Below are 15,697 nucleotides of genomic sequence, written 5' to 3' on the forward strand. Positions count from 1 at the left end.
GATCCACCATGGGACTTCACAGACATTTTTCCCAGCTGAGTATCCTGGGGGTGGGTGGCACAGAACATGCTTCTGCCAGGGCCCAGCGGAGCCTCGGGGCACACAGAAAAGTGCACCCCCCGCTGTGAAGCCTAGGTGGGCCCTGGCTCTCATCTCTGGACTCACCTGTCTGCCAGGGGGACCCCCTACGACCTCACCCAGAGTCGGCAACCAGCATCACACTGACTCAAGGAGGCTGCTGCTTAGGAAACGCCCGCCCTAGGAGCTGACTTAGCAGCAAGACAGACATGACACAGCACACCTCAAGAGTGACCAGACGCTAGGTCCATGGGACATCCCATGTGAAGGCCAAAAAAAAATCGGCAGCCTGGACAGGGGTTGAGAAGGTTGAGCCTGGGACTGAACCCTGAAAAAATAAACTGCAAAACAAAATGAGAGCCCAGACCCAGCAACAGCGGAAACTGGCCACTCACCCACTGCAGGCAGTGTCAGCACAGAGACTCTCCCGGGGTTTCCACACCCCACCAGCAATGGGGGAGAGTAAGCCACCATGGGGGTGAAGACAGACAGACAGATGGGTAGGTGGATGGACAACAGATGGTAGACAGATGGACGGGGGATGGTGGACAGATGGACACATGGGTAGATGGATGGAAGGTAGATTGGAAGATGGGAGATGGATGGACAGATGGGTGGATGGATGGAAGGTAGATTGGAAGATAGGAGATGGATGGACAGATGGGTGGATGGATGGAAGTAGATTGGAAGATAGGAGATGGATGGACAGATGGGTGGATGGATGGAAGGTAGATTGGAAGATAGGAGATGGATGGACAGATGGGTGGATGGATGGAAGTAGATTGGAAGATAGGAGATGGATGGACACATGGGTAGATGGATGGAAGGTAGATTGGAAGATGGGAGATGGATGGACAGATGGGTGGATGGATGGAAGGTAGATTGGAAGATAGGAGATGGATGGACAGATGGGTGGATGGATGGAAGGTAGATTGGAAGATAGGAGATGGATGGACAGATGGGTGGATGGATGGAAGGGAGATGGGAGATGGATGGACAGATGGGTGGATAGATGGAAGGTAGATGGGGGATGGATGGATGGACAGATGGGTGGATGGATGGAAGGGTAGATGGGAGGAGATGGATGGACAGATGGGTGGATGGATGGAAGCCAGATGGGAGGATGGACAGATGGGTGAATGGATGGAAGGTAGATGGGGGATGGGAAATGGATGGACAGATGGGTGGATGGATGGAAGCCAGATGGGAGGATGGACAGATGGGTGAATGGATGGAAGGTAGATTGGGGGATGGGAAATGGATGGACAGATGGGTGGATGGATGGAAGCCAGATGGGAGGATGGACAGATGGGTGAATGGATGGAAGGTAGATTGGGGGATGGGAAATGGATGGACAGATGGGTGGATGGATAGAAGCCAGATGGGAGGATGGATGGAAGGGCAGATGGGAGGAGATGGATGGACAGATGGGAGGATGGATGGAAGGTAGATGGGAGGATGGACAGATGGGTGAATGGATGGAAGGTAGATTGGGGGATGGATGGATGGACAGATGGGTGGATGGATGGAAGGGTAGATGGGAGGAGATGGATGGACAGATGGGTGGATGGATGGAAGCCAGATGGGAGGATGGACAGATGGGTGAATGGATGGAAGGTAGACTGGGGGATGGGAAATGGATGGACAGATGGGTGGATGGATGGAAGGGTAGATGGGAGGAGATGGATGGACAGATGGGTGGATGGATGGAAGGTAGATGGGAGGATGGACAGATGGGTGAATGGATGGAAGGTAGATTGGGGGATGGATGGATGGACAGATGGGTGGATGGATGGAAGGGTAGATGGGAGGAGATGGATGGACAGATGGGTGGATGGATGGAAGCCAGATGGGAGGATGGACAGATGGGTGAATGGATGGAAGGTAGATGGGGGATGGGAAATGGATGGACAGATGGGTGGATGGATGGAAGGTAGATTGGGGGATGGATGGATGGACAGATGGGTGGATGGAAGGGTAGATGGGAGGAGATGGATGGACAGATGGGTGAATGGATGGAAGGTAGACTGGGGGATGGGAAATGGATGGACAGATGGGTGGATGGATGGAAGGGTAGGTGGGGGATGGTGAGAGAATGGAAGGATGGAGGAAGGAGAATGAAGGCTGCACAGAAAGGGGCAGACGTGAGTGAAGCATGGGTGTGGACAGAAAGGTGAGCCAGTGGTTTTGAGAGGATGGGGGCAGCTGGAGACTGGAGAATGGGGGTGACTGGTGGGAGAGACATGGGGGGGGGCTGGAGGGTAGACAGCCTGGTGGCTGAGGGTGGGTGCAGATAGCTGGGATTGGTGGGCAGAGGCCAGAGCTGGGTGGATGCAGGAGTGGATAAGGGGGAATAGAGTGGGCTATGGGGCTGGGTGGGCACATGGAGGAGGAAGCCCCGGCACCCCGGCCCTGGGGGCCAACACTCGTCTGTCGGGAAAGCAAAGGCACAGTTGGAGGAGCCTGCGGTAGAAGCCGAATGTCTCCCCTGAAATCAAACTGACATTTGACGTCATCTTGCTGACCCAGACATTCCTCCTCAGGAGGAGTCCAGCCAGAGACCTGCTCTGGAAAATCAAATTATGGGGCCTGAGTCCAATCTGGGTTGAGGAGTCAGAGGAATTTCCTAAGGGCCAGGCATGGGGGGGAGAGGCCCTGGCTCCACCCAGCAGAGCATGGCCAGGCTACCCCTGCCCCCAATGGGACAGAGGAACTGGTGCCCATAAAACGTCTTCCCACTGCCCATCCCACACTCCACCCGCCCAGAAGGGCAAGCGTGTCAGGAAGTGGTCTTGTAGGAGCTGAACCCAAGCCTCATGGTGCCACAGCCCACTCTTGGCCTGGAGGAGCAGTGTGGGAGCTGCCAGCACACAGAGCTTGCTCCCCACCCTGGAGGGCCAGGCCTTTGCCCCGTCACCCTACTGTGTTCAGATGCTGCTCAAAGCCTCAGGGATGGCTTCTGGCCAAGCCCACAGGGCTGGACACTGTGCCCAGGCTAGGGATAGGGCTGGCACAGGGGGCCTGGGGCTCAGACAGGGTGGGGTCCATGTGTACCTGTGCCAGGCCACAGTCACTCACAGGCAGTGCCCAGTCTCAGCCTTTAACAGTGGAAGGAACCCCCAAGGAAAAAGGTGATGGCACGACTCTGAGCATGAAACATTCCTCCAGGTCCAAAAGGAAGCGCCACATAAGATGGTCATGTTTTCAAACGAGCACATTTGCAGCAACACATGCAATGAAAGTTTTGATAGAACGACGTATGCCAGTGTCACTTCTGGACCGTGACGTCAGCATGGTGGAGGCTGGTGCAGGGTGTATGGAACCCATCACATGAGTCTCTTTAGTTTCTTGTGTTTGGGATTTCCCATACCAAGAAGAAACCACAAAGAAAATGACAATCAGCATGTTGGATCAAACCTTGTAACGCCCAACAACAAAGTGGCAGGCTCAATCTACAGGGTGCTCCTATAAATCACTAAGAGAAACCAGAACCTCAGCTGGAAGTGGGTGAAAAGATATAAACAGGAGATGCAGGAGGCGTGGAGGGGCTGGTGTGCACGCTTGCGAGCTTGCACACACACGTGCAGGAAAAGGACTGGAAGGACCTGCATCTGGAAGTCTGGCGATGGCTGGGGAGCCCTAGTGCCGGTAGGAGTGTGTGTGCTGCTGGTGTGATCAGAACCAGGGTTAAGAAAGGGGAAAAGCCGATGCCCACTCCAGCTGACAGGCAAGCAAGCAAGCATGCCTGGAGGCCAGGAAATGAAGCCAGTGGGGCCAGGGCTGTGCCCACCCGCCTGCCAATCGGGGGAGGCAGTGAGATCTTCAGGCAGCCAAGAGAGCCATAATCAGATTCAGCCTGGAAATTAGATTTCCCCTAGTAGATGAGATGCCTCGGCGGGGGGAGGGGCACAGAGATGGCTGCTCAGTGATCACCTCCTGCCCCCCAGCATGTCCACACAGTTACCTATGGCACCCAACTCCCATGTGCAGGGAGAACACTCTGGGGGTGCCTCTTCCCACGGGGCTCTGGCTCTGCACTAATGGGGTGCCTGGGCCAAGGGCAGCCAGGACCGAGGCAGCACTGCTCAGCCCCTGGACCTGGGGGTGCAGGCCAGGGTCAGGTCAAGGCTCCGGGCGCTGGGAGCTGGGCAGCCTGCGGTCTGGGCTGGCCCAGGCCCAGCACTCAGGAACCTCAGAGGACGAGAAGCCTGGTGACTGCAGGTGGGACATGGTGGGTGGGCAGGCAAGCAGGTGAGTACCCCAGCTGTTTTCCCTGCTCCGTGGGAGGCCAGAGCCACAGGGAACTACAGCTGGAGCCCCCAAAAGGGTCCGGGCCTGAGATTCCCTATGAAACAGGTTACAGACGGCTATTCCCCCACACCAGCTCTGGCACCCTTTGAAACCCTCTATGAGGACACTGGGGATAGGGTAGACGGGAATCCCTGGGGCCCCAGGCTGGGATTCAGGGAACTCCGTCAATGCCCCTCCTGTGCCTGACCCAGACTCCAGCAAGCCGTGGCTGGAAGTGACGCCTGCAGGCTCCGAAGGTGGGGGTGCAGGCAGCGAGGACTCACCTCCTCCGAGGCACCCCCAGGGGCTGGGATGCTCCAGGCAGGGAGGGCCACAGGGATTGCCAGGGCAGAGTCCTCTCCCCTTGCAGGCTCAGCCCACCCATTGCACTGCCAAGGAGGAGCATGACACCTGTGCTCATGGGGGCCCATGGAGGGGAGGGCATGGGTGGTGGTGGCCGGACCGATGCCTCCATCGTCCCTAGACAAGCACCAGCCTGCAAGGCACCTGCACAGCTGGCCTGCTGCCTCGGGGAGAACAGGAGCAGTGGAGGTGGGGTCTGCTGGGTCCCATGCCTGCAGTCCAGCTCCCAGCCTGCACTGTGGGTGGGCAGGGACTTAAGTATTCCTGAGGAGGGTTTGAGGCTCCCAGCCAGGCTAGGACCAGAGGTGGACAGGCCCAGGACATGAGAACCCTGCCCCTACCAACGCTCCAACGGCCCCACCGAGGCCCTCAGGGACAGCTGCCCAGCAAGGCCAAGGGGCCTGCGTACACAGTGCCATAAACTGGAACGCCTTTTCCCCTGCAGACGGTAGGGAGGACCCCCTCTTCCCAGTCCCTCCATCACCATGGCAACACCCAGGCTTCCCCAGAAGGACAGAGACTCTTTGTGGTGACACAAAGCCCCTTTGAGGGGTGGTGGGAGTACAGCCCCAGGGAGCCTGTGGCCAAAGAACCTCTGAGGGTGAGGCAGGGCCCCCAGCCAGCCCCCTCCTGGCTGCAGAGACAAGGACGCCTGCGCGGGAAAGGATGGTGGTTTGGGGCCGGGACCCAGTACCGCCCACCCCAGCTGCCTGTGGGAGGGTCCCGTGAGTGGCTCTCGGCAGGGGCTGGGGGACTTCCCACTGTCTCCTGTCATTTTGACAAGGAACACGCTCTGCGTAGAGACGTGGAAAACGGCGTTGGCAGCAGGGGACTCTGGGCTGATGGGAAACACCCAGGACGCCGAGAGGGACAGTGCCCAGCAGGAACTGGAGTGGGCAGCCCTCAGTGGGTGGGCAGGTGGCAGGTCTGGCGAGGGGACTGGCCCCAGCATCTGCACCCCCACCCCTGGCTTACTGTGCCCTTGCTTCTCTGGCCCCTGCAGCAGGTGACCCCACCTTCCCTGCCAGCCCAGCTGCAGCCACATGCCCAGGACCGGCCTGGACAACAGGGAATCTCACCACAGACTAGCTTGTTCCAGGGCTGGGGAAATGGACCCTGAGGACAACGTGGGTCCAGGCACGGTGACAGGGACCTGGTGCAGACCCCTCCCAGCACACTGCCCCATCCACACTCCAGTCCCACAACAAGGAGGAAGACGCACCAGGCACATCCCAGCAGCCCCAGCCCTGGAGTCCCACCCTGCTTTGGCCTGAAGGTCCCTGTCCACCCCGACTGCTGCTGACCACGCACTTGGCAGCACCCTGCCTGCTGGGCGCCTGGCCCGGGAGGCCCTCCCCAGGTGACCTTGGTCTGACCCACAGCAGCTTTGCTAACTAAGCCCCTGGGGTGGAGGGGCCACCAGCCCCTGCAGCAGCACGAGGTGGTGCTGGCCCCGGGAGAGATCTATCCTTTTGTGGGCAAATCCACATGGGTACCAGGGCATGGGGCCAGGGGCCACCCCCCAACATGGCAGTGCCAAGTCAGCAAGCACCCCCACAATCCCTATGGACATCCCTGCCTCGCCCCTCCCGTCTCTCATCTCTCAGCATTCTCACTCTCTGCTGACACCTGTGGGTGTGGGGTGGAGGCGGGGACCCTCCAGCGACAGAGAGGCTGCTGGGGCAGATGGCCCATCTGGTCCAGGATGGCATGGATGCGAGCACAGGTGAATGGTGAGTCCACTGGCTGCAGGGGTGTGGCCAGGCGGCTGGAGGGAAGAAGCCGGGACCCTAAGTGTGAGAGTCTGGGGGGACGCTGTGAGGCTGGAGAGGCCGAGGGGGCCAAATGGTGAGGCTCCGGGAAAGAGGGGTCCAGGCTGGGGAGGGAATGACGGGCAGCCGAGAGACAATGAGATGCAAACCCAGCCTCCGCGGAGGCTGCCTCCAACCTCCTGGACAGGGAACCAGCCATCACTCATGCATTGGAAGGGACAGAAGCCAGGACACGGCACCGAGAGGTGAGCCCCAGCAAGAGCAGAGCGACCACCTACCACAACGGCCTGTCCGCCCAGAAGTCCCAAGGCCCAAGAGGAAAGGTGCGCCTCTCTGTGACTTTCCTCCATCCTAGTGAGTCACAGGCGAAGCCTTCGCGACTCGCCCCGGAGCCAGGCGGGAACTGGAGCCCACTCTGTCCCCACACCGCCGTTGTGGGCAGGGAGGCTTCAGACACCTTCCCGTCTGCCCTGGCCCCAGAGTCCTGTGTGGACTCTGGCCAACTCTGGCTGGGCTGAGGGCCCTAGGGACAGCCCTTCCCTCCCACAACCGGAGCTGGACCTGGCCTTGCTGCCCCCCACCTCGCCCTGCCTGGGAGGCAGCTCAGCCTGGAGCAGCTGCGACACAGGCCTGACACCATTACCCTTCCAAAAACAAGCAGTCCCGCCTCTCACATGCTCAGCCAGTACGGTCTCGGGGAAAGTACGGGTCCTGGGCCAACCTGTCGTTGTCCTGAACACTGGGCAGGGGTGTCCCTAACACCGCAGTTTGCAAGGGAGCTCTGCCTCTGATCCCCACTCAGGGTCCCTCTGAGACTGGTGGGAATGGCTGGGCCCGTGGACCCCAAGCTTACGCAGACCCCCCTGTGGCAAGGAGCATGCTGCACAGCACCCCAGCACCCTTCCACTGCAGGAGGACTCTGGAAGCTGCCTCCCACCGAGTCACAGCTAGTCCATTTATTAGCACGGACATTACGGAATAGCTGATACGCATCCTCAGAGGTCAAAGATGATGTTCAGCTGAACTGGGAACAGACCATCATGAAAAGGAGCTGCCACAAACAAGGATCTCATGGGGACTGAAACAAAAACCAGATAAAGGCAATGAACAGAATTCAGGGTGCTGCGGAGACCCCGCAGAGTATGAGGTGGGAGGAGACACATCCAAGATGGTCCTTCCAAACCCAGCAGAAAATGAGGAAGATGAGAAAAGACTAGAGACAGAAGCCCTGACAGACAGAGCGCTGAGGGGCCGAACTTCACATAATGGGACTTCCCAGAGGAGAGGAAGAATGACAGACAAAGCTCCTCCAACCAGAGAAAACTGGGCATGGTTGGAAACCACCCTCCATGGGAAAGCCTGCCGCAGGGCTACTGATGCCAGGGCTGGAATCTGAGTTAGGCGTGAGCTATCTGTCCCAAAAAGCAGCTCAGGAAACCATGGACCTGTCTATCTCTGGCACTTTGCAATTTAGTCCCACTGAGCAGTCTCTCCTCTGGCCTCCCAAATGCGCCGTGTCCACATCAGGGTGCAGAGAGGAGGCCTGCCCAGCCCTGACCTGCTGGCTGCACTGAAGTCCAGGTCATTCTCTCCACCAGGCGGCCACACCCTGCAGGGCCACTGTCCTTCTGCAAGCGGTAGCTCCAGCACTCCGCCGTCTGCTGCCTGACCGCTGTCTCCTGTAGCTCAGAGGCTCCTTTATGATAAGGAAGATCTGACAGCTCTGTAAAAACAAATGCCTCTTCTGGCTCCTTGAGATCTTTAAAAAAGTTAACCTCACTCTGAAATTCCTTAAGGAAACCTCATGGTGAAGTTTCCTGATTTTCAGAGCCATGCCATTTAGGTGGCGGCCAGTGGCTTTCCCCCAGAGGCAGTGAGCTCATCTCACCCAGAGCCATGGGCTGCCCAGAGACGCAGTTTTGCTTTAAGAATCAGAGAGGAGAGAAACTCGCAAGTCTGACAGGCCTGGGTCACCCAAGAGATCCCGTGCGTGGGCTGTGAGGACTCAAACCTGGGGCTGCCACCACGGCGAGCTTGCGCGAAGTCTGCAGACCAGGCCTGAAGGCAACGCTCCTCAAAGGAATGGCAGCTGCAATGTGTGGAACTGATTTTTCCAGCAAGGGCCTGCGATTCTGAATGCATGAAGACAGCTCCAGGCGTCTGTAGCAGTCCTCTGTCAACTACCTGTGGGGAGCACTTTGCTGTCTCGGGAAATCCGGACTGATGACTCCAACAGATGAGATGTGAATTCAAGCAGCACAGAAAAGCCCAACCAAGCCAAACAATGACCACACAACAAAACAAAACAAAAATCCCTTTGTTTTGGTATTCCTTTTCCTTGTATAATATTTTAATATAAAAAAGATTGTAACAGAATACTGTAAGCAATTATGCACCAACAAATTAGACAACCTAGATGAAATGGTTAGTTCCTAGAAACGTACAACCTACCAAGACTGAATCATAAGAAATAGAAAAAAATTGAACAGACTTACAACTAGTAAGGAGATTGAATCAGTAATCAAAAACCTCACAGCGAAGAAAAGCCCAGGACCAGATGGTTTCACTGGTGAATTCTAACAAACATTCAGAGAAGAATTAAGCACCAATCTTCTTCAAGCTTTTCCCAAAAACTAAATAGAGGGAACCCTTTCCAACCCTTCGTATGAGGTGCAACTTACCCTGATATCAAAGCAAGACAAAGGCACTGCAAGAAAACAAAACTAAACACCAATAACCTTTATGAATAATGAAGCAAAAATTCTCAACACTCACAAAATGAATTTAGCAGCACAAAAAATAATTATAAACCCCAACCAAGAGATTTACTGCTGAAACACAAGGATGGTTTGACATGCAAAAATAAATCAACGTGGCCAGGCGCAGTGGCTCACACCTATAATCCTAGCCCTCTGGCGAGGTTGAGGCGGGAGGATCACTCAAGGTCAGGAATTCGAAACCAGCCTGAACAAGAGTGAGACCCCATCTCTACTAAAAATAGAAATAAATTAGCTGGACAACTAAAAATGTATAGAAAAATCTAGCTGGGCATGGTGGCGCATGCCTGCAGTCCCAGCTACTCGGGGAGGCTGAGGCAGAAGGATTGCTTGAGCCCAGGAGTTTGAGGTTGCTGTGAGCTAGGCTGATGCCACAGCACTCTAGCCCGGGCAACAGAATGAGACTCTGTCTCAAAAAAAAAAAAAAAAAACTTACTACAAAGCTACAGTAATCAAAACAGTGTGGTCATAGCAAAAAGACAGTCACACAGACCAGAGGAATAGAACACAGAGCCTAGAAATAAACCCTCATGTATATGATCAAATGACCAACAATGGTACCAAGACCATTCAATAGGGAAAGGATAGTCTTTTCAACCAATGATGGTGGAACTGGATATCTGCATGCAAAAGAATGACATCAGACTCTTGTCTTATACCATATACAAAAATTAATTCAAAGTAGATCAAAGACCCAAACATACACCTAAAACTGTAAAACTCTTAGAAGAAAATATAGGGGAAAATCTTCATGACACTGGATTTGGCAATGATATTTTGCATAAACACAAAAAGCACAAGTAACACTTACCCAGGTGTGGTGATGTGCACCTATAATCCCAGGTTCTTGGGAGGCTGAGGTGGGAGGATCACTAGAGTCCAGGAGTTGAGCCCTACAAGGCTGCAGTGAGCTATGATGACACGACTGCACTTCAGCCTGGGTGACAGAGAGAGACCCCACCTCTAAGAAAATGAAAAAAATAAAAAGCACAGGCAACAAAAGTAAAAATAAACTGGACTACATCAAAACTAAAAATGTTCATCAAAGGACACAATTAACAGAATACAGTGAAAAGACAATGCACAGAAAGGGAGAAAAGATTTGCAAATCATATATTTGACAAGAGATTCATATCCAGAATGTGTAAAGAATTAAAACTCAACAACAACAAAAAAACCAATTTAAAAATGGGCAAAGGAGTTGAAAAAACATTTCCCCAAAGAAGATATACAAATGGCCAACAAGCACATGAAAAGATGGTCAACATTGCTAATCATTAGGGAAGTGCAAATCAAAGCCACAATGAAATACTACCTTACACCCATTAGGATGGCTATTCTTAAAAAAAAAAAAGTGTTGGCAAGGATACAAACTGGAACCTTTGTACACTGTTGGTGGGAATGTAATATGGTACAGCTACCATGGAAATCAGTATGGCAGCTCCTCAAAAAATTAAAAATTACCAGATGGTCTAGCAATCCAAAAATTCTGGGTATGTATCCAAAAAATTGAAATCAGGGTCTCAAAGAGACATTTGTACAACCATGTTCACAGCAGCATTATTCACAACAGCCAGAAAAGGAAAGTAGCCCAAGTGTCCATCAGCGGACGAATGGATAAACAAAATGTGATATAGATGTACAATGGAATATTATTCAGCCTTACAAAGGAAGGAAATTCTGACACATACCTGCCACAGCATGGCTGAATCTTAAGGACATTAGCTCAGTGAAATAAGCCAATCACAAAAAGACAGATACTGTGAGATTCCATTTATATAAGGCATCTAATATAGTCAAATAATAGAAGGAAAAGGAGAAAAGCAGAAGCAGCTGGAGTATGAGGAAATGGGAAGTTGTTTAATGGGCATAGAGCAGGAGTCCTCAAACGTTTTAAACAGGGGGCCAGTTCACTGTCCCTCAGGCTGTTGGAGAGTGCGAACTGCGGGCCAAGGACGAGTCGGCTGCTAAGCAGGACAGGCAGGGGCGGCTGGATAAATGTCCTCGGTGGGCGGCATGTGTCCCACAGGCCATAGTTTGAGGATGCCTGGTATAGAGTTTCAGTTTTGCAAGAAGAAAAAGTTCTGGAGATTGGTTGCCCAGCACTATGAACAGACTTAACACTACTGAACTGTACTCTTAAAAATTATTAAGATGGCAAATTTTATGTTATATATATGCTACCAAAATTAAAAATTAAAGAGGTGCCCCCCCCATGTAATTAGAAATTGCACAGTACCCTTTAATTATTTTTTCTTTTTTTATATGTACAGACAGGGGTTGTCCAGGCTGGTCCCAAACCCCTGGCCTCAAGCAATCCTCCCAGCTCAGCTTCCCAAAGTGCTCCAAAGTGCTGGAATTATGGGTGTGAACCACCATGCTCGGCCAGAAATTACATAGCACCATTTTAAATAAATAGTAGATCAAAGATAAAAATTTAAGAATACAGAATTGGCTATTTAGAAACAGTGAAAAAATATACTACCGCATCATACATAAATATGTACAGGTTATAGCGAAAGTTATACTCAGAGGTAAATTCATACCCTTAAAGGCCCCAAACCAAGGCTGGGCCCAAGGGCTCACACCTGTAATCCTAGCACTCTGGGAGGCTGAGGCAGGCAGATCGCTCGAGGTCAGGAGTTTGAAACCAGCCTGAACAAGAAACCCCGTCTCTACTATAAATAGAAAGAAATTAATTGGCCAACTAATATACATGTAGAAAAAATTAGCCGGGCATGGTGGCACATGCCTGTAGTCCCAGCTACTCGGGAGGCTGAGGCAGGAGGACTGCTTGAGCCCAGGAGTTTGAGGTTGCTGTGAGCTAGGCTGATGCCACGGCACTCACTCTAGCCTAGACAACAAAGTGAGACTTTGTCTCAAAAAAAAAAAAAAAAAAAGTCCCCAAACCAAAATTCCCATTGAAATGACCAACAAAATTGGAAATTAAGGGACAAAATATGGAAATTAAGGGACAAAAATTTCACCTATCACTACCTTCCATATACTAGAAACAGAGGATTTTTTAACAGATATTGTTCAGAGGGGACAGAACTAAAAGAAGATAAAGAAAATTAACTTGTAAGCCCAGAGTCACACTGTGAAGTTCCCTATGGTGTAGTCTACCAGCTCTCAGGACTCTGCTGGGTAAGGAAGATTCACAGAAATCTAAACCTCCCCCTGCTGTCATATCTGGAAGTGAAGGTCAGAGCAGGGAAGAAAGAGACCATGCGGGCCCCTGCTGGGTCACAGGCCAGGGCTGGGTGGCAGCCAGCACAGCGCCTGGCACATAGCAGATGCTCAAGGTGTGTCTGCTGCACAAAGGAGGCAAGGACAAGCCACCAGAGAGCAGTGCCTGGGCCAGCAAAGCACTGCAGCTCCCATGCCTGGGCCAGCCCTGGAACCGGAGCTTGCACCCTACACTGAAGCCACTTTTTTCTTTTCTTTCTTTTTTTTTTTTGAGACAGAGTCTCACTCTGTTGCCCGTGCTAGAGTGCCGTGGTGTCAGCCTAGCTCACAGCAACCTCAAACACTTGAACTCAAGCAATCCTCCTGCCTCAGCCTCCCGAGTAGCTGGGACTACAGGCATGTGCCACCATGCCCGGCTAAATTTTTCTATATGTATATTAGTTGGCCAATTAATTTTTTTCTATTTATAGTAGAGACGGGGTCTCTCTCTTGCTCAGGCTGGTTTCGAACTCCTGACCTCGAGTGATCCTCCTGCCTCAGCCTCCCAAAGTGCTAGGATGACAGGCGTGAGCCACCGCGCACTGCCTAAAGCCAATTTTTTTCAAAAAACTGAAAAAGTGTCAGGAGAAGGACTGCCTCGGTGCTCCAGAAGGCTCAGGAGGTACTGCCTTGGCAAGGGTATCTCACTTCCACTTCTATTAATAGAATAACCAGGGGGTGGGCCACCCAGGCAGTCTGCAGAGTCCAAGGTAGATGCAGACAAAGAGTGAGGATGCTGGCATCCCAGGGACTGGAGAGTCTCAAAGGGAGGGTGGGTGGAGCCAGATAAACATCTGATGAAAGAAAGGGAAAGGCCCAGTGCAGGAGCTGCTCTGGCCCTGACAGAAGCAGCCACACCGGCTGCAAGGGAGGGGACAGGAGACACTGCTCCATTCTCATCCAGTCCCCTAAGCCCCCATAAACCTACTGTTCTCAACCTTGAGTCTGGCTGAGGTTCATTCTTCCTGACCTACTAAGGCGACAGTGGCTCTGGGAGGTTGTCACCATTGGTGGAGGTGTAGAGGCTTGAGTGATCAGAGCAGGACAGGTGGGATTATGGTTTGGGACAAGTCACCAAGAGCAAGGGGACCAAGCCAGCCTATGCGCTGGACCTGAAGGCTCACAGCTCAGGGGTCCAGGAAACAAGGCTGTCTGCCTGAGTCACAGAGTCACAGATGGTCTCCTTCCTTGCACCAGGCCCTGGGGACCACCCATCCCCACCCCCAGAAACACTGAGCCTCTGGAAGACCCTGACTCTGTAAAGACAGAACTGTGTGTGAGCACAAAGGCTTAATTTAAAATTACCCAATGCCTCTGTTTCACAGGTTTGGCAAATAAACGTCTGGAGTTATTTCTTCAAACACAAATACTGAATTAGTCTTGTCACCAACAATAGCTCCCTGCAAATGCCAGAGAAATGTCACCTAGAAGACTGGAAAGGGGAAGTATGCTTGCCTGGGGCTGGGCTGGCTGAGCCTCAGTTTCCCCAGCGTAAGATGGTCTTGATCTTAGTCTACCCAAGTCCCTAGCCTCAGCCAGGTCTGGGGCTGTGGTGGGAAGGGGAGCCCCAGCTGAGAGGAGGTGGGCCCGGGGGGGTCCTGGCCATGAACCTGTCCTTCAGGGCCCTGGAGAGGTTGCCACCTTTCTGGGAAGCAGTGAGCCCCCAACCTCCCTGGGCAGGAGGGTCTGTGCCCATTGACTGGGAGGCCCAGGAACCCCAGGGTCCACAGCCCACCCGACCCAGTTCTCCTCAGAAGGTGCTATGTAGCTGGGGTGCTTAGAACACGCCGGAGTTTCCTCCTTCTTCACCTCCCTGCCCCCCATCACTTCCACCTCCTCTCCCGAGACTCCTTCTTGTACCCTTGACTACCTGCACCCAGCCCTCCTCCATATCCTCCATCTCCCTGTCACCCCCGACCCCCTACACCCCTACCCCTCCTTCCTCCTGCACCCAAACCCTCCCCACTCGTGCTCCCCACTCCTGTGCCAGGTTTTCTAGACAGGGCCCTAAAGCCCCACTCTCACCCACGGCAGGCAGACTGAGGGACCCACGGCATGTTCCAAGGGGCACAGCTGACCCCTCAGCAGAGCCCTAGAGCCTCTAAGTGGGTAGCTGCAGTGTCTACGGATGTGTGCACAAGAGGCTCAGCTCTCAGCTGCCCCTCCCATTACCAGGCCCCTCTGCCCTTCACTGCAGGTCCTGGTGCCTCACTCGGGAGGTGACCATCTGCAGGGGACTGGCACTGCCAGGCCTCCCACCCTCACTGGGACCAGGCCTGGGGTGAGGAAGTACACGTGACAGGGTATTTGGTGGGGCAGAGGCTGAGGGGAAGCCCCAGCATGAACTGTGCGTGGCGCCCACAGCAGGCTCGGTGCAGACCAGCCCAGGTCCCTTAGCACAAAACCAGGAGTGGCGTCACCTCACACACGCCGGCTGGGGGTTCTGGGCTCCCTGGACTGTCTGCCTTCCCAGTGGGGGTCTATCCTCTGGGCAGGTCCCTGGGTGGGCTCTGTCTGTGGAAGGTGGGCCTGGCTATCTCTGGGGAGTAGGGCTATAGGGGGCCCCCTCTGGGTGCTCCCCCAGGCTCACTGGTGTCTGATCATCCCCACTAAGGGTCTGACCCCAGCACCGCCCCCCAGGACCTCAAGGCCAAGCCCAAGTTGTTCAAAGACAGAAAAGCAGGCTCTGGGCCCACAATTGGATGCATTCTGAGGTGCCTGGGGGAAGGCCACGGCCTGCGGGTCAGGAGCCAGGCGGGTCAGACGGGAGGCTGCCTGTGGAAGGTTCTCACCCTGCTTCTGCAACAACAGGAGAGGTGACAGGCAATGCCAGGGGTGTTGCCAGGATCACAGGGCATGTCACACTTAGACAACCACACCTGGGGTTGGTGGCGAGCTGTGCTGGCTATGGAAGTGTGCGGGACAGGCAGTTCTTGTTTCTCTTCCTTTTCTGCACTTAGTCAAACGTTTTCTTTCATTTTCTATTAACAAGCACATAATCCTTTATTATTAAAAAATAAAAGCAAAATTGGGGGACATAGCACCATAGTCACCTGTCCTCTGCTGCTCAGGCACCCAGCCTCCCAGGCACACCTGGAAAGCCCAGGGGAGCAGGAGGCACGTCCCTGACATCATGACTGTGGCCTTGACTCCATCCCTGGGGCAGGCAGTGAGTCCTCTGAGAAGGCA

The 15,697-nt window shown here is 53.7% G+C and overlaps 1 protein-coding gene across 13 annotated transcripts in view; it reads right to left on the bottom strand.

Annotated features, from left to right (window-relative positions):
- Nucleotides 1-15,697, bottom strand: part of ARVCF (ARVCF delta catenin family member) — a 50,275-nt gene that overhangs the window by 22,258 nt on the left and 12,320 nt on the right. For 7 of the 13 annotated variants that reach the window (XR_012914291.1, XM_075996798.1, XM_075996792.1 and 4 more), the window contains exons 3-5: nucleotides 10,092-10,217; nucleotides 8,515-8,687; nucleotides 8,062-8,226 (exon numbers count right to left, since the gene is read on the bottom strand). The exons of 3 other annotated variants lie outside the window; for them this stretch is intronic. The gene's annotated coding sequence lies outside the window, so the exon portion shown is untranslated. 3 more of the 13 variants (XM_075996793.1, XM_075996794.1, XM_075996795.1) reach the window with 3 other exon arrangements.

The sequence above is a fragment of the Microcebus murinus genome, chromosome 22, assembly GCF_040939455.1.
Source record: "Microcebus murinus isolate Inina chromosome 22, M.murinus_Inina_mat1.0, whole genome shotgun sequence".
Lineage (NCBI taxonomy): Eukaryota > Metazoa > Chordata > Mammalia > Primates > Cheirogaleidae > Microcebus > Microcebus murinus.